We start from the raw sequence: 24,179 nt of genomic DNA, 5'->3' as shown, positions 1-24,179 counted from the left end.
TCTTCAGTTATGAGATTGGCTTTGGATTGTTGTGCAGAGTCACCTACACAAAGAATTGACATAAAAAATGTTTCAGCGACACTCAATAAGGTCAAATTAAAGTTTGAACTAGATAGTAGAAGAAGATAAGTTGAGTATCAAGTTTGCTTACAATTCCATCATGTTTGTGCCTCTTATGTTTGGGATTTAGCCGTTATGCTTCATTGTTTTTAGAAAAAATTATAATTTACACCTTAAACTATTAGTTCTTTTGCAATATTATCGTGGAACTATCCAAGTTGTCATTTTATCCCCAAACTACAACTTTTTCTGTCAATTAATGTTATGAATGTATTGTGTCATCTATTTCTCGTATATCTTAGTGCTAGAAAAACTAGATCAGAATATTCAGAAGAAGCGATATTACCTCGTCGGCAAATCGCAGATCTAGTGAGGTTGTTCCACAAACTCTTCCATCGTAGTTGTTCACCTGAAATTGTCATCGTCGATGGTGGAACGTGTCACATGGTAAAACCAAAACAACACTCACATATTCCACTGCTTAAATTTCTAGATTAAAGAGATACACACATTTGAAAGAGAGATTCTATTTGTACCAATCACCTAAAGGGAGGGGGGCTATATATAGTCCCTCCATTTACACTAGGCAACCAAGTCTTAAAAATGGGACAACCCAAATATTCTAATTTTTCCTCTATCAGTGGAGGTCTTGCATGGCCTTAAGCCTCAGATCTTCACTATACTGATGTTTGGCACTGGGGTTAGGTCCAGACTAGTCATTTATCCTTCCATAAAGCTAGTTTAAACATAAATTAATCTCATACATACACAATTGGCCTAAGTGCTGGAGATAAATTAGTGCACAATAAAGTTACTTTAAACATAATTTCGGCTTCATTATCATCAACCTGAAACGCCGACCTCTCATTAATAAGCTTCATCAAGTTTCTTGCTAGTTTGTTGCAAACGACAAGCCAACCGACAAATGAACATTTCTTTTACAACAATGTAAATCTTCCTAGCAATAGTTGAAGCATAGGCAATAGATGCGATATTTTGGATCAAACTGGATAAAAAAGTCGTACTCATCTAAAACATAAATAAAGTCGACACTTAGGCCTAGTTTGGACACTTAGAATATTTCAAAATATCTACAAATAGTAATAAAATTATTTATGAATAGTAATAAAATTATTTATGAAGAGTAATAAAATGATTTTAAGTTAAGATGTTTAGTTAAGTTTTGGGAAATGAGAGAAAAATTTGAAAAAAAAATTATAAAATTAAAATATTGTTTAAATTACTACAAGAAAATTGTTTATTTGTGACCAACTATTTTCTACAAAATGACTATGAACATGCAACACAAAGTTACATACCCCGGACGTGACAGTTAATATGCAATGCATCCTTATATGCAACTAGTAGTATGCAATAATCGTAGCAAATATAAAGGTGAAAATATAACTTATGTTAGAATAACTAAAAACATCACTGATGGGAACTAAGGTGGGCCTAGTCTTAAAGATATGTTGCAAGTTCAAGATTAGTCAATTACAAGTTTAAGGGCTTAAAGGATGAATATTCAATTTTGATTCATTTGATAAGCTATGGAAAGGACAACAACATGACCTAAAGACTTTGGGCACATGAAAGCTTTCAATTTATTTAATTCATTTAAATGACTTATTTATTAGTTTAGAATAATTGGGATTATTATGGGAATGACTTAAGGGGGCCTATGCAAGAGTTTTAATTGGGATTACTATGTTCAGTAAAAGGGACTTTATTTTAGCTAGGGTTTTAATTTGGTTTTGGTTTAAATACTCTTTGTAACCTCATTTTCAGAACTTTATGAAATTTGATGAATTTATTCATTGTGAGTTGAGTTTATCTCCTCTTTTTCTTAATTGAACTTTTGAACTTATCAAAAGTAAATCACAACATTTGTGGCGTTCCTCCTTTGTAATCTGGGTTCTTGAGACGGGTTCTTCAACGGGTCTAGATTTTAATATAATCTAGGTTCTTGAAATGAGTTCTCATCGGGTCTAGGTTCTCCATCCATTGACTTGATTTTGGCTTTCTTGGGGAGTTTTCAAATTGATTGTGGGTTCAAGGGATTTTTTTCCCGCAAGTTCATATCATTTGGTATTCAGAGCAAGGTTTCCAATCAGGTCTGATTCTATCTTTTATTCCTTGCATATTTAATTTTAGGGCTTCATTGTTCTAGCATTGATTACAAAAAAAAAAAAATAGTGGTGGCTAGCAGATTTCTTCACTATTGTTAGTGTTGCTGAAATCTCTTGTTCTAGGGGCTGCCGTATATCACTTGCCCTAGGGTTTTTGAGTTATTGTTAGGGTTTTCTCAACTGCTTATTCTTGATTGTGATCAAATCAGTTGGTGAAAAGAAAAGAAAAAAAATCGTCAAAAAAAAATCCCGAGATTTTTTCTTGAGCCTTATCATCAATGGGGTTGCATACATTATTCTAGTTAGTATCTTGTCTTATAGTTACTATTTGATTCGTATAATTTCCTTGATTCACATGCCGTTTTTTTTCATTTCTTCTGTGTTTCTCTTGTTCTTGTTTCTTGGACCTAATTACTAGTTGGGATAAAACAAGGTTGCTTTGTCTTGATTGAGTCAATTAGTTCTTAAAGAACTTGAGTGGGAAAACTCTTGAGGTAAAAGGCAAGAGAGTGTCAGACTATTATCGAAAAAAAGCCAATTAAGAGTGAAACACGAGTGAAGTGTCATTATTCGAGTGTAAACACGTAAGGGAGTGTGTGAGGTTTACTTGTTTTGCCACTAACATTATTTTGTGTAGCACCTGATAATGTCTCATCGGAGTAGCGCATCACCAAGGGGGAGAGCAGATAACTCATCCTTTGTGTTGCAAGTCATGCAACAACAGTTTGAGCGGTTGAACTTTGTGTTGGGTGAAGTGAGGGATAGGATGGATCATCAAGAAGCAACGATTAGAAATCTATATGGTGGGAGGGATAGGAGGCGACGTGAGCATAAAGTTGAAAATGAGTATGAGAATGAATGAGATGGTGAGGATGAGGAAGACTTAGCATCTGACATTGGGTCGGGTAGAAATAGAAGAGTTAGGCATGAAAGAGGACTTGAGGGGAATCTAAGGGGTCGGGATGGTGTAGATAGAGACCTTGGTACCATCAAAATGAAAATACCATATTTCCAAGGTAGAACTGACCCTAAGGTTTATCTAGAGTGAGAGAAAAAAAATAGAGTTAGTGTTTGATTGCCATAATTACTCTGAGGAGAAGAAAGTGAAGTTTGTGGTAATTGAGTTCACTGATTATGCTATTATTTGGTGGGATCAATTAGTGACCAATAGGAGGAAGAATTATGAGAGGCATATAGAGACATGGGGAGAGTTGAAAGCTCTCATGAGGCGGAGATTTGTTCCTAACCATTACTGTAGAGACATTTACCAGAAATTACAAAATCTTACATAGGGGTCTAGGAGTTTGGAGGATTACCATAAGGAGATGGAGGTGGCGATGATTCGGGCTAATGTAGAGGAGGACTGAGAGGCCACCAAGGCTATATTTTTTAGTGGTTTGAATAGGGACATAGTCAATGTAATTGAATTGCAACATTATGTGGAGATAGAGGACATGGTGCACATGACTATGAAGGTGGAGAGGCAATTAAAGAGAAAAGGGACAGCAAGGTACACTCCGGTTTCTAGAACTACTTGGAAATCAAAATGGGATAGGAATGATCTAGCTGAAGCAAAGAGAAAGACCGAACCACCTAAGGGAAAAGATGAGGGAACTAGCAACAAATCCAAGGTAGAATCCCAACCTTCACGAAATAGAGATATTAAATGTTTCAAGTGTTTGGGTTCAGGGCACATTGCTTCTCAATGTCCAAATAGGAGGGTGATGATTATGCTTGACAATGGGGAGGTGATGACTGAGAGTGAGGATGATAGTGACGAGGTGCCCGAGTTGGTTGATGCTAGTGATGATGATGGAGTGGTATACCCTGTGACAGGTGAGTCTCTTGTTGCCAGGCATGCTCTCAATGCACACATTAAGGTGGATGATGCAGAGCAACAAAGAGAGAACATTTTCCATACTAGATGCCTTGTCAACAATAAGGTATGTAGTATAATCATTGATGGGGGGAGTTGTACTGATGTGGCTAGCACTATTTTGGTTGAGAAATTGAATTTACCAACCTTAAAACACTCTAGACCATACAAATTGCAGTGGTTGAATGATTGTGGAGAGGTTAGGGTGGATAAACAAGTGTTAGTTACTTTTTCTATTGGGAAGTATCAAGATGAGGTGCTTTGTGATGTTGTGCCTATGCATGCGGGCCATATTTTGTTGGGGAGGCCGTGGCAGTATGATAGGAGAGTGACACATGATGGGTTCAAGAACATGTACAGCTTTGAAAAGGAGGGCAAAACAATTAAGCTTGCTCCTTTAACTCCAAGCCAGGTCTATGAGGACCAACTGAAATTGAAAAGTGAGGTTGCTCAAAAAAGAAAGAGTGAAAATGAGAGTGATCAAAAAAGAAAAAGTGAAAAGGAGATTGAGCAAACAAGCAAGAGTGAAAGTGAGATTGAGCTGAAAAGCAATAGTGAAGATGAGATTGAGAAGAAAAGAAATAGTGAGACTGAAATGGAGAAAGGCAGAGAAAAAGAGAGTGAAAAGAAAAAAGAGTGTGAAAGGGAAAAAAAGAGTGAAAAAGAAAAAGAGAGTGGAAAGAAAAGAGAGTATGAAGAAAGTGAGAGAAAAACAAAGAGAAAAGTGAGTTTTTATGCTAAGGCAAGTCTTAATCCTAACGAACTTGACGTATGTTTGCCTAGTATTGTTGTCTCTTTGTTGCAGGGATATGAGGTCGTGTTTCCAAGTGGTGTGTTTAGTGGATTGCCACCTATTAGGGAGATAGAGCACTACATTAATTTTATGCCAGGTGCGGCAATTCTTAATCGACCTTTCTTGGAAAAACAAGAATCATTGACACACTTACAGGGACAAGGTAAGTTGTTGACTAGAATGCATCCTAAGCGGGAGGATTGTATTGAGACTTTTCCTCATGTATTCAAATACACACAAGGTATGAAAAATTTTGTGGTTGATGCTTTAGCAAGAAGGTATGTCATTGTCTTCATTTTAGATGCAAAATTGTTGAGACTTGAATATGATAAGGAATTGCATGCTAATGATGATGACTTTGCTAGTGTGTATGGAACATGTGAGAAAGTATCATTTGGTAAGTTCTATAAACTAGATTGGTACTTGTTTAGAAAGAATATATTTTGTGTACCTACTAGTTTTATGCATAAGTTGCTTGTGTGTGATGGACATGTTGGTTTGTTGGGTAACCTTGGTGTAAGGAAGACTTTTGTTGTGTTGCATGAACATTTTTAGGAATATCATTTGCCATTCGATGACGTGTTGCATGGACGTTTGTGGAAGTATTATTTTTCATTCATTGATGTGTCGCATGAACATTTGTGGGAGTATCATTTGCCTTTCATTGAAGTGTTACACAAACGTTTGTGGAAGTATTATTTGTCATTCATTAACATGTAGCTTAAACGTTTGTGGAAGTATCATTTGTCAATCATTAACATGTTGCATGAACGTTTGTGGGAGTATTGATTGCCATTGATTGAGTTTTCAAATAATTGGAGTGATCATTTTAGTGTAAGAAAAGCTTTAGGTGTGTTTCAGGAACGTTTGTGGGAGTATCATTTGTCATACATTGACTTGTTGCATGAACGTTTGCGGGAGTATCATTTTCGTTTCATTGAGTTTGCATATAATTGGAATTGTTATTTTGGTATAAAGAAGATTTTAAACATGTTGCATGAACATTTGTGGGGAGTATCATTTGTCATATATTGACTTGTTGCATTAACGTTTGTGGGACTATCATTTGTCTTTCAATGAGTTTGCATATAATTGGAGTAGTCATTCTGGTGTCAAGAAAACTTTAGACATTTTGCATGAACATTTATGTTGGTCTAAGATGAAGAGAGATGTCAATCGTATTTTTGGCAGGTGCATTACATGCAGAAAGACCAAATTTAAGCTTTTCCCACATGGGTTGTATACACCCTTACCTGTTCTTAGTGAGTCATGTGTAGACATATCTATAGACTTTGTTTAGGAGTTGTCTAGGAAAGAAAGGAGTAGAGATTCTATTTTTGTAGCTATGGATGGATTTATAGAGTTTGCATATAACAGGATTATGCATACTACCACTTTATATTCTCCTTTTGAAATTGTTTATAGACTTAATCCATTTACTCATTTAGATTTAATACCTTTATCTGTTGACAACAGAAGTAGCTTGGATGGATTTTTTCAAATTCTTGAACAAGTTAATGATAATGCATATGAAATTAATGATAATGTTACTAACATTTTTCCCTTTGATCCAGGTGGGGATTCGATGTCGAATCCTTTTGAGGAGAGGGGGAACCAAGGTAGGCATAGTCTTAAAGATATGTTGCAAGTTCCAGATGGGCCAAATACAAGTTCAAGGGCTAAAACGATGAAGATTATGCTTTGATTCATTTCATAAGCTATGGAAAGGGCAACAACATGACTTATAGGCTTTGGACACTTGAAGGCTTTCAACTTATTTAATTAATTTCAAGGACCTATTTTATTTGCTTAGAATAATTGGGTTTATGCCTATGCAAGGGCATGTTGGGAAAGTTATTATTTTATTAAACTAGGGTTAGGGTTACTGTAGCCGAGTTACTGTAGTGCCGTACTGTAGCCGTGGTACTGTTCACTCAGGGGTATTTTTGGAAGATGGGGTTTTATTTTATCTAGGGTTTTAATTAGGTTTTGGTTTAAATACTCTTTGTAGCCTCATTTTCAGAAGTTTATGAAGTTTATGAAATTTGATGAATTTATTCATTGTGAGTTGAGTTTATCTCCTCTTGTTCTTAATTGAACTTTTGAACTTATCAAAGGTAAATCACAACCTTTGTGGTGTTCCTCCTTTGTAATTTGGGTTCTTGAGACGGGTTATTCAACGGGTCTAGATTTTAATATAATCTAGGTTCTTGAAACGAGTTCTCATTGGGTCTAGGTTCTCCATCCATTGACTTGATTTTGACTTTCTTGGGGAGTTTTCAAATTGATTGTGGGTTCAAGTGATTCTTTTCCCGCGGGTTCATATCAATCACAATGCATTAACGACCATCATAAGTTCAAAGCCAAATTGTAGCATAACTTAGTGTAGTTAAACATAAAGAGTATCCAAAGCTAAATCAATCGTTACATGCATATCTGTATTTGTCTTAACATTTTTAGAAAAAATTTGATGCACTTTCTCTTTCAGAGAACATTTTCATTTCAAAAGCATGACATTTCGAAAGAGAACATTTCATAACTCATTGCTTTAAAAAATCATTACATTTCATCGTTATTAAAGCTATCATTAACATACATATGGTAGCAACACAGTTCCCCATATGCACCGTGAGCACCTACCAGTGACCATAGCACAACTCATGTTAACACTATGTCTTTGTTTGCAGACATCGTTCTCAATGCATTGATAATATAACATAACATCATAATATCATAACATGTACACCTACCAGCATTAGGTGTCATAACATTTGACTTCGCTCCAACAATCTTTAAAAAGAACTCATTTGAAGCCCGTTAACTGTTCTTCTTCAACACAGAGGTTACTATTCTGTTCTTAAACACTCCAGAGTAAATAAAGGAGTTTCACTAGAATAATTCCTCATTCTATCCTTTGGGTTCGTGAAAAAATTATTTTCATGCAATACTTGAACAAAATGTATTTCATGACATGTGCGTATATATTAAGTTTCGTGAAAAAATGGCATTTATATGTGATATGCTAAAAAATGTGAAAATATCACATGTCATGTAAATAAGTAATCAAATGCTCAGTGATGTATCATATGATATTTCATGCTCAAAATGGCATTTAATATCAATGTGGCATTTACACAAAAATCATAAATAAATTATCTAAGAGTAAGTTAGAAACTAACTTACAAACATTCCGAGTTTGGAAATATCGTAGCGGTTGAAATCAAATTCGTACTAAGGTAGGATTTGTACTACTACGGAAGACATTCATAATCAACGGGTTTCAAAAATGGGTATTTACAAAAATACCCATAAACTCTCAAAAATTGCCACTAAGACCTTAATTTTTCACTATTTGCAAACAAACCTCAAATTCAACCAAAATTAATGGATATCATATTTTTCATATTCTAAAGTCATTCATATCCTTAGAATTGTAGAATTCAAAGTGGAACTAGCTTAAACATTTCCAACCAATGGACTCAAATAAAGTTTGATCTTGAGTGTGGTGTGGTAGAGATATATTTGTCCAAGAGAGATTCAAAAATGTGGGAAAAGTTTCTCTCAATGGCTCTTGGAAGCAACTAGGGTTTTTACTCTGTTTCTCCACACCAAAGAATAGAAATAAGCTCTTCTATATAGTCCCCGTTGATCACGATGCTCAAAACCCTGAAGTTTAAGTTGTCTTAAACATTGGCTCGAGCGAAGTGTCGAGCGCAAGTTGAGCACACGTTGTATTTTAGAAACTGCTCGAGCGCATATCGAGCGAACCTCTCTAGAAGGTTTCGCTCGAGCGCACATCGAGCGAACCTCTCTAGAAGGTTTCGCTCGAGCGCACATCGAGTGAACCTCTATAGAAGGTTTCGCTCGAGCGCACATCGAGTGAACCTCTATAGAAAGTTTCCCTCGAGCGCTAGTCGAGCGCCAGTTGAGCCGTGTTGAGCATACTTCAATCATTTTCATATTACACCGCTTCAACACTTGTTACAATATAATTTTACACAGGTTTTCACAAGAATATGTCAACCAACTAATTTTTCCCTCCACACATGGCATATCTATTTGATGGAAAAGCGATGAGGAGAAAGCTTTTTGAAGACTCTCACACACAATCTCTCCCTTTAATATGTATAGAATCTATGTTCTCCAGCCCCCCCCCCCCCCCCCCCCTCTCTCTCTCTCTCTCTCTGAGCTTGGTGCGTGAAGTGGGAAGCCATTGTTGGAGTAGAAGAACACCTAAGTTGACCCATTAGTCCAAGTCTCTCAGAGAAGTATTATGCATATATAAGACCAAGAAAAGTTTATCCATACTTTAAACTCAACCATTCCTATTTAGATTTGGTGTTATATGTGGGAATTCAACTTCCACCATATATATACATGTTTTTGCACAATATGACACATAATATCATACGCCATTAGAAAGAAAATTAATTAGTAATGTTGCAGTCAACAGGTCTTTTCATATCCCAACACCTCATTAGCCTCGCTTTTCTTGACAAAAGTCAAAACCCAAAATACGTAAACACAATGATTTTAAGAAGATAATCGATGATCGTTACCTTTTTATTCTAATTAATAATTCAGGCCAAATAGTGTCACAACAACATAACAGTACCTGAAGATGATGTATGCTGTACATATACAGGACATGATTGGAGTTTATACATCATGTCTCGGTGTTTTCTTGTTTTTTAGATTATTGACAAGCTTCGTCACTTCAATACATGAGTAGAATGAGAGTATAATGTATAATATTTTTTGGAAAAATACCCCTGCTTGCATTCTTTTTTGTCTTCCATCTCATAAAAAACAAAAAGAAAAAACTAGTGGTTCCTGGAAGATGGTAGCTAGTTCTGTAAACACAAGGTGATTATGCATAGGACTTGGGATAGAGTATAGAAACTTTAGTATGCATATGAATACAAGGATGTCTTTATTATTATGGTTGTTTATTCTTATCTGCGCGCTATGAATGTAGAATATTTCAGTTTAGTTTATTCCCAACTATCCTGTCAAGGGTCTCGATCCAGTCATCTGCAGTCCTAAAACATGAAAATATTATAAACCCCTAAAACTAATTAGAATTTAGAGGAAGAAAATTAACAAACCCAAACACAGTTATACATTTTTTTTTTTTTTGAATTATTGGGATGCGTGGAAAATGTATTTCAATTGACAAAGTTTTTCATGAAAATTGAGATAAATGATTTGATCAAAGTTTCATGTGATAGATTAAAATTTGTTTTGGTACTGTTTATGTAGTATCTGAATTTTCTTCTAAAAAATCCTAAAATGTTTCTAACCACATATTAGGACCAAGTTGGTGCCAATAATATAATTCCTGTTTTCTAATTATTCTGCTGCATGCCTCAAAGAACAGCCAGTGCCAGATTCCATTAATGATTCGAACAAAAAACAAAAGTAGGCCTTTGGAAGAATAAAGCGAATAATAAAGCAGATAAAAGAATAAAGCAAATTATTATTTATCTCCTGCATCAGTATCTTATTTACTTGCTTATTCTAAACCCTAGCTGTACAGCGAGATGCAACATTTTTTTTTTTTTCCTTTTCTTTTTAACGAATAACTACGTAATGATACTGTCTTTGAGTTTTACATCATTAACGTTTTAGTCTCCAAAACTTCATTTAAACGTTGAGTTGAATTGTAAATAATAATATTTTATAAATTATATTAAGATAGATTTAACTTTTTTAAATTGAGATAGATTTAATCTTTTAAGTTGAAATGTATAAAATATGTTAAGATAGTCATTTAACTTTTTTATGAAAAATTTAAAAAATAATTAATTCTACTAATAATTAATTTGAGATTAATTGAGTTTGATTCCACAGCCAAACATAACCTAAAAATATTTACTTTCGTGGTTTTGGTACTCATGATGTTTATAATTTTTCCAATTTAAATCTTGTAACATTTTCTATTTTTGTTAACCTAACCTGACCTGACGTCATGTCATGTGGTTAAAAAATATCAAGAAAAAATTAAATTTATTTAAAAAATAAATTAAATATTTTTAAAAATAAAATATCCAATTATTGAATTTTAAAATATTGACTGTGCAAAACATGACCACCTTAGTTGCACAGCCAGGCACATTGTACCGGCAAGGAGGTATGTCTTAAATTAAAATTTCTACTATTCATCTTCACACTACATATCATACATAATTTTTTTTTTCTCTTACTAAATGTGTGGTGTATGAATGATGAGTAGAAAAAATCAATTAATTTAGGAATGATAAAAAAAAATAAACAAAACTAAGAAAAATAAAAATAAGTGTAGTGTGTAGAGATGATAAGTAACAAAACTCATCCTAAATTGCAACCTAGGCGGTTGGTTGCAAAAACCAAGTTGTGCTTGGGAATCGAAGCAACACCTAGTTTATAAGTATTTTATTGCTTGAAAATATTTCACTTGATATATATCTTTTATCATCTCCACATCACACAGTAACATGTGATTTGTCTCTTTTTTTTTCTCTCTCTCTCTTCTATTTAAACACACTAACATGTGATGACAATTCAATCAATTTGAGTTGGTGTGATGGACGATGATGAATTGATCAACTTTATCCTGATTCATATAATTTCGGTTATGTACTATTTCATTTTTACAGTATTATAACAATTAGAAGATGGATGAGAGATTACTTGGATCAGAACCAAAAGATAATAGCAATCTGGCATGGAGAATTTGGGTGGAAACGAGAAGAATATGGAAGATAGCATTTCCTTCCATGCTAGCTAGGGTAACTCAATTCGGAACGTTTGTGGTGACACAGGCATTTATAGGCCATCTTGGTGAAGTTGAGCTTGCAGCTTATGCACTCGTACAAATCATTACTGTGAGATTTGCAAATGGGATATTGGTAACAATCTCTCTCTCTCTCTCTCTTCCTTTTTTTTTTTTTTTTTGACTGCATCAATCACTAGATTTTCATATATTTGCACAAAAACTTCGTAAGTTTTCAATTTTAACAATTAAATCTTTGGATTTGAAGTTTGTTGAACTTAACTCCCTCCATTCAAGCTTTTTATATATATTAATAGAACAATTGTCATGTATCAACAATCAGAATATGACATATGACACAGAAATAACATTTTAATATATACACGCATATATTTAGAGCATAAGTACTCTGCATGTTCATATAATGTTGTCTTAGATCAATATATAATATGCGAATTATGGGAATAAATACTTTTTATATCTTCAAATTATCAGAGCTAGGGTAGGGTTTTTCACTTTGCATCACAAACTACTAATGAAAACTGACGCATTGTGCAATCAAATTAATTACTAAAATCCGATAATTTGCATCCTCGGTCCATTGTTATTCAGCTTTCAGGACTGTGCCATGTTGTTTATTATTTTATCCATATTAGCAGTCAGTTGAGTTAATGACAGTGCAAAGTATAAGTTTTATGTAGTGAGTTAGTTTTTGTAGAGGTTAAGGAATTTGTATTTTTTTATTTATTTTTTATTATCAAACACTCCATGTGCTTTTCTAAAATAAGATTCATTACCTATGCTTTTTTAGTATATAGAAATAACCTATTGTGCAATGACTGAATTTCTAACAAAGAAGGTGTGGAGTAGGTAGATGGGAGTTTTAACGAGGAATTATGAGCCAAAAGAGTTATTTTTCAAGACAACAAGAACATGGAACAAACTTCAACTTAAACATGCAGCTCTGGGACATGGGTTATGTAAGCATGATTATATCAAGCTCTAATACTTCTAATTATCTTCAATATAATTTTGATGGGGTAGGTGGGAATGTCAAGTGCAACTGAGACTCTGTGTGGGCAAGCGTTTGGAGCAAGGCAATATCACATGATGGGAATCTATTTGCAAAGGTCATGTGTCATTAATATTACTTCTGCAACAATATTGGTCCCTATTTTCATCTTCTCAACACCAATTTTCAAGCTACTTGGAGAGAATGAAGATGTAGCAGAAGTTGCTGGATACATTTCTCTGTGGTTCATTCCAGTTCTCTACTACTTTCCCTTCACCTTTAGTATCCAAAAGTATTTGTAGACACAGCTCAAAAACACAGTTGTCGGGTGGCTATCTGCTCTCACATTTGCACTTAGGGCTGTGCATCCGGATCTGGATTCGGATATTCTGGAACATCCGAATCCGACTTTTTAAAACCGGGCGGATATCCGCTAAATCTTGCTAAAACATGGGCGGGTATCGGATTTGGACCCGGATATATAGATTGTAACCGGATATCCAGTTTAATACTATTTTTTGTTTCTAAATTATTTTTTTAACACTTTTTAAACGGTTTTTTTTTTTCACTTTCTAAAAAAAATTTCTATTAGCACTTTTTGAAGGATTTCTTTTTTAAAAAAACAAAAACTCTTTTAAACACTTTAAAGCATCTTTTTTTCAAAAGAAAAATTCTTTTTAACACTTTTTAAAGGGCTTTTTTTAGTAGGCCATTATGTTTTTTATTTTTTATAGGCATTTTTTATATAATGAATATCTTTATAGGCATTTTAAACTTTTCATTGACCATTCAAATTTTTATAAAACAAACTAATTAGTGATAAACATCAACACACACAATACACTGCATATTACATTGTTGTTTACATCACAATGCAAAACATCAATTTACAAACAAAATAAATAATAATACATCACAACATATTCAAATGTAACACTCAATGCTATGACTATCTGCCTCCAAAATAAGCAAAGATAGAAATATTTCTATCTCTTAATATTTCCAAAGAGTCATATTGTTGCAGCTACTCATATTTTTCATTGTCCATCCAAATTGGTCAAAGGTGCCAAAACTATTCTGAAAACATATTTAGTAAATGATAAAGTATTAAAAATCGATAAAGATAAAGTACTAAAAACAAATTTAGAAACAAATGCTTGACCTAGTTGTGGAGATAGAGAACTGGGGAAACAGTTATAGCACAATAAACTTGGCTATTCTATCCTTTTTAATCTACCAAAGATAAAGCACTTTGGCACATATATTAATAGAACATATGTTTTAGTAGCTTGACAAAACTACTAAAACTCTCAGCAACAAGCTAGATATATATACTGCTCATTAAACAAAAATACAACAAGAAACATTTAAAGAACAAAGAATTTTAAATACGTTCTAGATCTTATTCAAACAAAACATTATTCAAATACAAGCTCATGGACATAGCATCCCTTCCACAGAATTGGGTCATGACCATTTTCTGACATCAAGCTGCTAGGGTAAAAATTTTATGCCCTCTTTCGGTCAAAACCATATATATAGTTCATTCACACAAAAACACAAAATTCCAGATCTGAGCAAACTTAAAAACAAGAACTTAGATTTGGGCAAATTGTATTTAGATTTAAACACAAACATAAAAACCCATATTCACATTTCGAACTCAAAAAGATTATTGAGGAATATAGAAGACAACAAACACAATTACAGATCTAAACCCAAAGGAAGGGGAAAAAAAAAAAAAGAAAAACATAGATAAGCCGACAGATTTGAGATTGAATAAAGACGGGTACCATACCAACAAAAACTCAAATCTACATGCACAAAAACCCAAATCTACAAACACAGAAACTTAGATCTATACAAACTGAGAAAGCATCTATATATTATTTTTCAGAAGAAAAAAAGCACACAGTTTTACAAAATTCAAAGTGTTGCGAGCATGTAGATCTACAAATACATTTTTGCTGGAAGATTTTAAAAATAAAGAAACCCAAAAAGTAGATCTACAAACACAGAACCTCAGAACTACAAACACAAACTTAGATCTGCAAACTTAGAGAGAGAGAGAGAGAGAGAGAGAGGAAGCTACCAAGTGGAGAGAAGAAAGTGACGTTAACAGACGACGGCCACTACTAGTCATTGGCAACGATGGATTTGATGAAAGATGCTTGGGTTTCGTCGATGGGAGAGAGAGAGAGAAAGAGAGGAAATCGAGAAGTGAGACGGCACCGAGAGGAAATGAAATTTGAAAATGTGAGTTTTACTTTTTGACCTTTTAATTTGGGAAGGAGAAACCTACAGGCTATAACCTTTTGCTTTGGGAAGGAGAAACCTACGGGTTATAGCTTTTAACTTTTGGGGAAGGGGGAAAATGACCAATGCTCTATCCTTTTAAGTTTTGTTAAAGCTAGTTCGGATAACACCGGTTAAATACTGGATCTGTAACCGATCCGAGCGGATATAATTATTTTGTATCCGCCCGGATCATCCAGATTTCCGGATTTTTAACCGGACCGGAAAAAAATCCAGTCCGGATGCACACCCTTATTTGCACTTCATGTTCTCTTGTCATGGATTTTTATGAGAAAACTACACTTTGGAATTCCTGGTGCAATGGGTGCCACGATTATATCTTATTCGTTAGTGTTGATCGGATTGTTCGTGTATGTCTTCGGAGGTTGGTGTTCCAACACATGGAGAGGTTTCACATCAGCTGCCTTCCGTGATTTATTACCTGTAGTGAAGCTCTCAATATCCTCAGGCGTGATGCTTTGGTAAGTTCATTTCATTCACCAAATTAGTTTCTAGCTAGCCTTTATTGTTGATATAATAATCTAGTTACTAAAAGCAGCTAGATTTATTTGTGTGTGTGTGTGTGTAGACATATTAAGTTCATTTAGATTATAAAGATTTGAATGATGAACGTTTGTGATTATGAAGATAAGCTTTCTGATTCAAGATTGTTGCGGAAAGAACAAGCAAAAATTGGGCTGTAGACAAGCTGGTTTTTGGAGATACTACAGACATCAGCCAATGATGAAGGCATGTTGATGGTGGATCAGTTGTAAAATTGCACCATATGTTGTAACTAATGAAATTATTGAAATCATTGTGCCAGTGACAGTAAGGAAATCCTGAGTTAATTGTGACAATGGCATTACTTTGCCAGGGGAAAGTCTAATTCTAAGAGGAGCCCATTACTCTAATAAGACCTGTCTCATTCTTGTCTAAATACTCCTATAATTCCATCACACTACTGCTCTTCTGATCATTGACTCCCAATAGCTTAGAGCTGTGGAACAATGCTGTTTTAGTCTTATTCGCCGCATACATGAAGAACTCTACGGTTGCAATATCTGCCTTTTCAATCTGGTAAGACTACATCATTCTTATTTATTTTTCTTATTGGATTTTGGTCTAAAATCTCCCAAGTTGATCTGACCTTGCCAGCCTCAATATCATTGCTTGGGAATTTATGGTCTTCTTTGTCTTCCTAACTGTTGCGAGGTATTTATTTTTATTACCCATATTCCTTGTTCGATGATTGGTGTATATAAACTTATTCTCATAATCTCCTTTGCATAGTGTTCGGGTTTCAAATGAATTAGGAAGAGGAGGTGCTGAAGCTGCAAGATTGTACCAAGAAAGCTCCAAGAATTTGAGAAGTTGAACTAGAATTTGGCCTCGGGTCCTCCCGTAGGGGGCCATGGCGGCCAAGATTGTCAAGGCAAGTCGACGTTCCTTTGCAGAACTGGTCTCTGTGGTTCCGCAACCACTTCCAGAATTATCGGCGCCTCATCGTGGGCCAAAGTACGTGGATGGAGAAATATGTTTTTCAGTTCACTAAGGAGGAGATTGCTCGATCTGCAGAACCTTTTCGTTTCTCTATTGTGTTGAAGTTTCTAAGACAGAGACCCTCGTTGGATGTGATTAGGTCGTTTATACATCTCCGCTGGGGATTATCTTGCATGCCGATGGTTACAGCTATGCGGAGACCAAGAAATGTTTTCATTCGAATCACAAATGAGTAAGACTTCTTGAAAGCAATTTCTCGTGAATCTTGTGACGTGAATGGGGTTCAGTATTGAGTTTTTCATTGGAAACCAAATTTCAATGAAGATGAGGAACTGTCGTTGGTCCCAGTTTGAATAGTGCTGCCAGGTCTTCCACCAAATTTTTATCATGAATCTTTTCTAAAGATTTTCACTACTCCGATTGGTAGATACATTAGAAGAGATAATCCAACAAAATGTGCAACTCGCACAGATGGAGCACGTTTATGCTTGGAGATGGATGCATCAAAAGAACCAATTTCTTATTTTTGGATTGGGATGCCAGGGTCGGGACGTAAGCAGGAAATTCTTTATGAGATGCTTCCAGCATTCTGTACTAATTGTAAAGTTCAAGGGCATAATGCTCGTACCTGTAATTTGAATAATCGGAAAGATGGAGAAAAGATTTGGATACCAAAGAAGGTAAAAGATACTGAAAAAACAGAGCAACAAGCGGTAACAAATGTCGAGTTGGATAAAGGCAAGGGAGTAATGATGATGGATGTAGGAATGGAACAAGGATTTTCGAAAAAAAAAATAGTTTTGTCTCAGGATCAACAATGGGATTGTGGTGCACAAGATCAACAACAGGACCTAGGTGAAAAGGAGGGGGAATCTCTGGATAATTTGGAGGGACAAGAAATGGATGTTAGGTTGATTGAAGAAAATGTATTATCTGGTAAGGAATATCATGTAGAGGAGATAGAAGACGAAGTAATAGAGGGCATGCAAATGAATGATATGGTGAATTTGGCAGGGGAGGGGTTGCCGGAAGAGAGGTTTGCTGGGGTTGTCGATAATGAAAATTTGGAGAGTAATTTGAATTTTGAAAAGGGAGTAGAGCAGATAGTTTCAGACTCGGAGCTAGAAAGAATACCAGAGGAGAATCCTGAATGTATGGAGGATACGGTCTCTGAACCAGATACGGAGTTAAATGTGGAACATTTCTCTAAACAAAAAGACTATGCTTCGGATAATGAGGGTGCGGATGTTAAGCGAAAAGGAGCTAGGAAAATCTTTCAAAAAGTTAGGAGTTCGAATCGGGTGAGTTCTCGGCCTAATAAATTTTCCTTATGATTGGCCCTATTTTATCATGGAATATTAGAGGGTTTGGTACTTCTAGAGGTCGATTAAAAATTTTGGTTAGGAAATTAAAACCGAAAATTGTTGCTTTAATGGAACCTTTTGCTTCATCGGATAACGTGCAGGATGTCATACGATTTCTACATATGGATAAGTTTATTACTAATGATGGGGAGTCTGGTAAGATTTGGGTGCTTTGGCAAGATGATATTTCAGTTCAGCCAATTCTTTGTAAAGAACAATATATTTTAATTCGTGTTGGGGTTGGAGATAATATTGTCATGTGCTGCTTCGTTTATGCCAAATGTAATATGGTTGATAGGAGAGAAGTGTGGGAGTCCCTTAATGGTGAAATAATAGGAAATGAACCTTGTATTGTTGTAGGGGATTTTAATATTATAAGGGAAGATTCAGAACGTCGAGGTGGTAGACCACGACCGAGAATGGCAATGGAGGATTTTAATAATTGGATAAATAATTGTGGTTTAATGGACATGAAATCATCGGGAAGAAGGTTTTCTTGGTGTAATGGCCAAAGAGGGTTATCACGTAGTTGGGCAAAATTGGATAGAGGGTTATTAAATGCTAGTTGCTTGACCAGATTCCCAAATGTGAATAATTGCTATTTATCGAGATCAACATCAGATCATTCGCCTATGCTTATTCAATTTCAGTCTGATCTTTTTTTGTATGGACCTTCTCCATTTCGGTTTCAACAAATGTGGATTGAGCATCCAGATTTTCATCAGTTTGTGGGAAGAATTTGGAAAGAGGGAGTGGGTGGAATGGGACTTCTGAAGTTGGCTTTTAAGCTTAAAAAATTAAGAGGTGCTTTACGTGAATGGAATAAGTGTATCTTTGGCAGAATCGAAGTTCATATTCAAGGGTTAGAAACCAAAATTGAGGAATTAGAATCTGAGCTTCAACAGCATTGGGACCTGGGGATCGAACAGGAACTGGTGAGTAAAAATATGGAATTAGCTAGTTGGCGCAGTCGGGAAGAAATTAGATTAGCTCAAATGGCTAAAATTAAATGGCATGCGGAAGGGGATCAAAATTCATCTTTCTTTCATGCGTATTTATCTTATAAAAGGAAAAACAGAGTCATGGAAATGAGGCTTCAAGATGGAACTTATTTGAGATCTCCTGAGGAGATCCATTTAAGTGCAGTCAATTATTTCTCAAATTTTTTACAAACAGAAAGTCAAGATAGTCTACCGGATTTGTCTCATATTATATCGTCTATTATATCATTGGAGGAAAATGAGGCTATTGGTGCAGTTCCTTTGATTAATGAAGTGAAAAATGCTTTGGACTCCATTCCTTCTAATAGTGCGCCAGGGCCGGATGGTTTTGGATCGGGTTTTTTTAAGAGTGTCTGGGATATTATTAAGGTGGATATAATGGAAGCGGTGGAAGAATTTTTTAGAGGAGGTAAATGGTCGAGATTTTATACATCTTCATATGTGGTCTTAATCCCTAAGATGGATAAGCCGACAGGGTTTGATAAATTTAGACCAATAAGTTTTTGTTCGGTGTTTTATAAAATTTGCTCAAAGGTGATTGTAAACCGTTTGGCTATTTTGCTTCCAAAAATTATTTCCGTTGAGCAAGGTGCGTTTATTCCTGGAAGAAGTATATTTGAAAACATTAGTCTAACTCAAGAAATGGTCCATTCTATTAATAAAAAAATTCATGGGGGAAATGTGGTATTGAAGATTGATATGGCCAAGGCATATGATCGTGTTGAGTGGGAGTTTCTCTTGAAGGTGCTCCAATCTTTTGGTTTTTCTCCTGCAGTTTGTGGATTAATTAGGGAGTGTATTACTACGCCTTGGTACTCGATATTAATGAATGGTACAATGAAAGGTTTTTTTAAAGGTGGTAGAGGATTGAGGCAAGGCGATCCTTTGTCGCCTTATTTGTTTATTATATTACAGGAGGTCCTTTCTCGACTAATAAAACAAAAGGTGGCAGAAAAAAGTTTTGGACATTTCTCTCAACCTAGAGGTATGATTTTAGTATCTCATCTAATGTATGCGGATGATGTGGTCATTTTCACTACTGGTGGCTGTCGATCAATTCGGTGTCTTCTTAATATTTTGAAAACATATGAGAAGTGGTCTGGTCAATTGATTAATAAAGAGAAAACTGCTATGTATTTCTCAAAAAAACTTCCGATGGATAGAAAAAGGAATCTCAAAAGATTGACGGGGTTTTCGGAAGGTAAGTTTCCATTTAAATATTTGGGGGTGCCTATTGTTTCGGGAAGAATGAAAATTGGTGATTTGGAAGAGTTGGAGAACAAGGTTAAAAGAAAAATTAGTGGTTGGAAAATGAAATTACTATCAGCGGGGGGCAGAGTGATTCTATTGAGGCATGTTCTGGCTAGTATGGCGTTACATCAATTAGCAGTTTTACAAGTTCCAAAGTTAATTATTTCTTCATTAAATCGGTTAATGAGCTCTTTTTTTGGGGGAGAAAGGGATGGAAAGGGTAAGAAAAAATGGGTTACTTGGAGGAATATTTGTAAGCCAATAGAAGAAGGAGGATTGGGTATTAGATCGTTTGATGATATGCAAAAGGCTCTTCATTTAAAACTTGCTTGGAAATTGATGCATGAAGATTCTCTTTGGACAAATTTTTTTCGTTCGAAATATGTGGGGAATAAACCTTTGGTGCTGCTGGATTCTCAAAAGGGTACAAGTTTTTGGAGGATGATTGTTAGAAGTATCCCCACAGTTTTGAACAATTCTAAATGGAAAATTTGAGAAGGTAATGTTTTCTTTTGGTATGATAAATGGCTGGAGCAGGGGACTCTAGCAGATAATTTTTTTGTGAGTGAGCAGCCTCTTTTGAAGATTAAAGATTGTCACTTGGATTAGAGGATGGGATATGGCTCGGTTAGAGAGGCTTGTGGGGACTGAGAATGCAGAGAGGGTTCTAGAGGTTATTGCTAATTGTAAGGAAGGAAGTGATTTGTTAATCTGGACTACTAGTGAGAGTGGTAAGTTTTCAACAAAATTAGCTTGGGAATGTGTTCGTGTTAGAGGACAGAATTTTGGGGGGCATAAATGGATTTGGAATAGTATACTTCCAAAAAAAATTTCTGTACTAATGTGGAAGGCATGGCATGGAGCTTTAGCAGTGGATGATAAAATTCGGAGAATTGGCATCCCTTTAGTCTCGAGATGCAATTGCTGTATTCAAGGAAAATATGAAGACTTAAACCATGTTTTATTTGATAGTGAAGTGGCTGCTGAAGTCTGGAAAAAAATTGGAGTTATGCTTGGTCTACCAATTGGCAGAAACTGGTATGAAACCTGCCTTAGTTGGTTTCGGAGAGCTTCAGATGCCTCTCAAACAGGTGTCATTTTGGGTGTATTACCTACAGTTATTTCGTGGAGGCTATGGACTAGGAGATGCAAGGCCCGTATGGAAGGGAAGATTGAATCTGGTCAAGTTGTGTGGCAATCTATCAAACAGTGGGTGGGTGTTATCTGTCAAGGGTTTTCAAAGCCTAAGAAGTTCACTCAGACTGACTTTTACATTCTTGATTGTTTCAATATACAGAAAGTTCCAATCAAGCAACAACAGATTAATTATATAGCATGGTCTAAGCCGGCACATGGTCGTGTGAAGTTTAAACACGGATGGAAGCAGTCTAGGGAATCCAGGTGTGTCAGGGGCAGGAGGTGTGATTCGGGATATGCATGGAAGGTTGTTGTTAGCTTTTTCAAAGAATCTCGGGTATGGTAACAGCACTTATGCAGAGTTACAAGCGCTAGTGGAGGGTGTTAAACATTGTAAGAAAATGAATTTCAGTGCAGTAGATATTGAAATGGATTCTAAAGTGATTCTGGCATGGTTAGATAATAACAGATGCGGTAGCTGGTATTTGGAGAATTTTTGGGAGGAATTGCAACTCTAGCTCATTAATATGGATATACGGTTTATGCACATTCATAGGGAAGGCAATGCGGTTGCGGATTGGTTAGCTAGAAGGGGGGCAAGTGATGGTGATGCGGAATGGCAAGGTATGGGTGAGGTTTCTCCTCTGTTACGGGGTTTGATTAGAGTTGATAAATGGGGTCTCCCTTCAATTAGGCGGAAGAAATAGATGAGCTTAACTGGTGCGTGTTGCCGGTTCTGTTGCTGGTTTCGTGCAGATTTATGTTTCGTGGAGGAGTGGTTCGGGTTTGTATCTTCTTTTTTTTTTGCATTTATAGGCAGGTTTTTTTTTTTATTATTTATTTTTTTTGAGTATCAGGTTTTGGTAAGGTTAGGAGGGGTCTGCTACTTTAGGTGGTTTTGTAAGTTTGGGTTTGGGTTTTGGTTTAGATATAAGGGATGGTTTGTAATTCCCGAGTGTCATTTTTGTTACCACGGTTTTCCTCCACTATAAGTGAGGTTTATTAATAAAATTGGGACGGGGTCGCTAATGGACAGGTGGCTTCCGACTCTTCTATAAAAAAAAAAAATACTTCTATATGTCTTGGAGTATTCACATGGATTCTATGTTTAGTGTTGGGTCATAAAATCGCTTATATGTTCACAAGTGACGAAGACGTTGCAGAATCTGTTTCAGATTTATCAATCCTACTCAGTATCTCTGTCTTAGTCAATAGTATACAGCCAGTGCTCTCAGGCATGTATCTATTTTGTAATCTGATTGTGGTAAAAGGTCACACTCAATAACTTCTGTTTTGCAGGCATAGCTGTTGGTGCTGGTCAGCGAAGTGTAGTTGCATATGTTAACATAGGTTGTTACTTTCTCATTGGGGTGCCAGCAGGAGTCTTTCTTGGATATTTGGTCCATCTAGGAATAAAAGTGAGCTTTTTTTCTTTAAAACTTGAATATTAGATTCATTTATCAATCAAAAATTTACATAAGCTATTTTTTATTTTTTTTTAATGAAAATTAAGCTTGTTTCCTTCAATGCCTTTTTATCTCATATTTTACCTCAGCATAGACCATAACTGTTTCATGAGAAAATAGATGCTTTTGTGTGGACATTGGATGCACATGCAAGGAAATCCTAGTTCAGTATACCCTTCATAGGACTACGGCAATATTCAGTGCCATTTTCAATATATCCATGGAGGAATATATGCCCTAGTTCTCAATTTTCTTTAAAAAACAATTCCAGGGAATATGGATCCGAATGAACATTGGCGTCGCGGTCGTGGCACAGTCGCTCGTGCTTGGCTACATTACCTTCAAGACATATTGGAATGAACAGGTAAATCAAATGATTTTGAATTTTGCTTGGTTCAAAATCGGGCAGTGTTGGTTTCTAGTTATACAAATATCAATGAAATGATGATTCACTTCAATGCTTGTCCTAATTAATCCCCTTTCATACAGTTTAAGAAAGCATCTGAACGCATGAATAGGTGGCTCTTGAATCCTTCCGACGAATCCAGCAGAGGTTCTACCTAGGAAAGCCGCGATGGAAGAATTCCTCAATGTTGTGCTTGATGGCAACCACCAGCTTAGTCAATAACTAAATAAGATTGAACGAACCAAATTTGAGGTTCTAGGCAATAACCTAGCTAAGAACCTTTTGGAAGAAATACTGCTCTTTCTAAACGTACCTTTTAAATTTTGTATATTGCCTTTGTTCTTTCTAACATGAGTATTAATTATCCGATGTCGCACAATAATCTTACAAGTTATGCAACTAAAGATTAAGTTCAATGAAATTAAAGAATCAAACATAGATCAGAGACTCTTATAGGTGGGTGCCATTTAACATTGTAATATAAGATTGGCCAAACACTAGAATGGCATTTTAAAGAACACAATTTTTGGTGTGGTTTCAGAGATATGGACACAATTCTTATGTTACAAAATCTGCAGAGAACAGGAAAAAAAAAAAAAAAAGAAGGTTGACAGACTAATATAAGTAGTGTAGATTATCTCCTCAAGAGGTTGTATGCTTGGTAAATCTCTCACGCCAAAGACATCTTCAAGTGCAAACTCGCGCTCTAACTGGATTCTTGTTGACTTGAGAACATCCTGAAAATATACAAAACCGAAAAAATAGTAAGAATCAAAATAATAAACAGCCAATGGCAGACTTCGTTAGGCAAATACCGAACAAACATCGTTTCAATACAAAACTTTTGTTAGATCATGGACAGGATATGACTTTGTTAAAATTATTTACATTGAAATCCATATAAGAAGCACGCTTTGCAAGCCATTGAGCATCCAACATTTGAAACGCTACACAATAGAGGTTATCAAATGCCATTTCATCCTCCCCAAGCAATTCTAGAAAGCGAATTCCTGCCAATGAAGTCGGTTTTCCTGCAAAATAAAATTATATAGAAAAACGACATTCTCTGTAAATAAAACCTCAGAATTTACAATGACCAAGAAAAGGTGAATATGTGTGAGTTAGGTAAAAC

The 24,179-nt window shown here is 35.5% G+C and overlaps 2 pseudogenes; one reads left to right on the top strand and one right to left on the bottom strand.

Moving 5' to 3' along the window:
- The first annotated feature begins 2,955 nt into the window (after nt 1–2,955).
- Nucleotides 2,956–23,369, top strand: LOC108992599 (annotated as a pseudogene).
- A 78-nt stretch (nt 23,370–23,447) lies between these two features.
- Nucleotides 23,448–24,179, bottom strand: part of LOC108992600 — a 33,622-nt pseudogene continuing 32,890 nt past the window's right edge.

The sequence above is a fragment of the Juglans regia genome, chromosome 4 (genome assembly GCF_001411555.2).
Source record: "Juglans regia cultivar Chandler chromosome 4, Walnut 2.0, whole genome shotgun sequence".
Classification (NCBI taxonomy): domain Eukaryota; kingdom Viridiplantae; phylum Streptophyta; class Magnoliopsida; order Fagales; family Juglandaceae; genus Juglans; species Juglans regia.
This window is presented reverse-complemented; position numbering and strand designations above follow the sequence as displayed.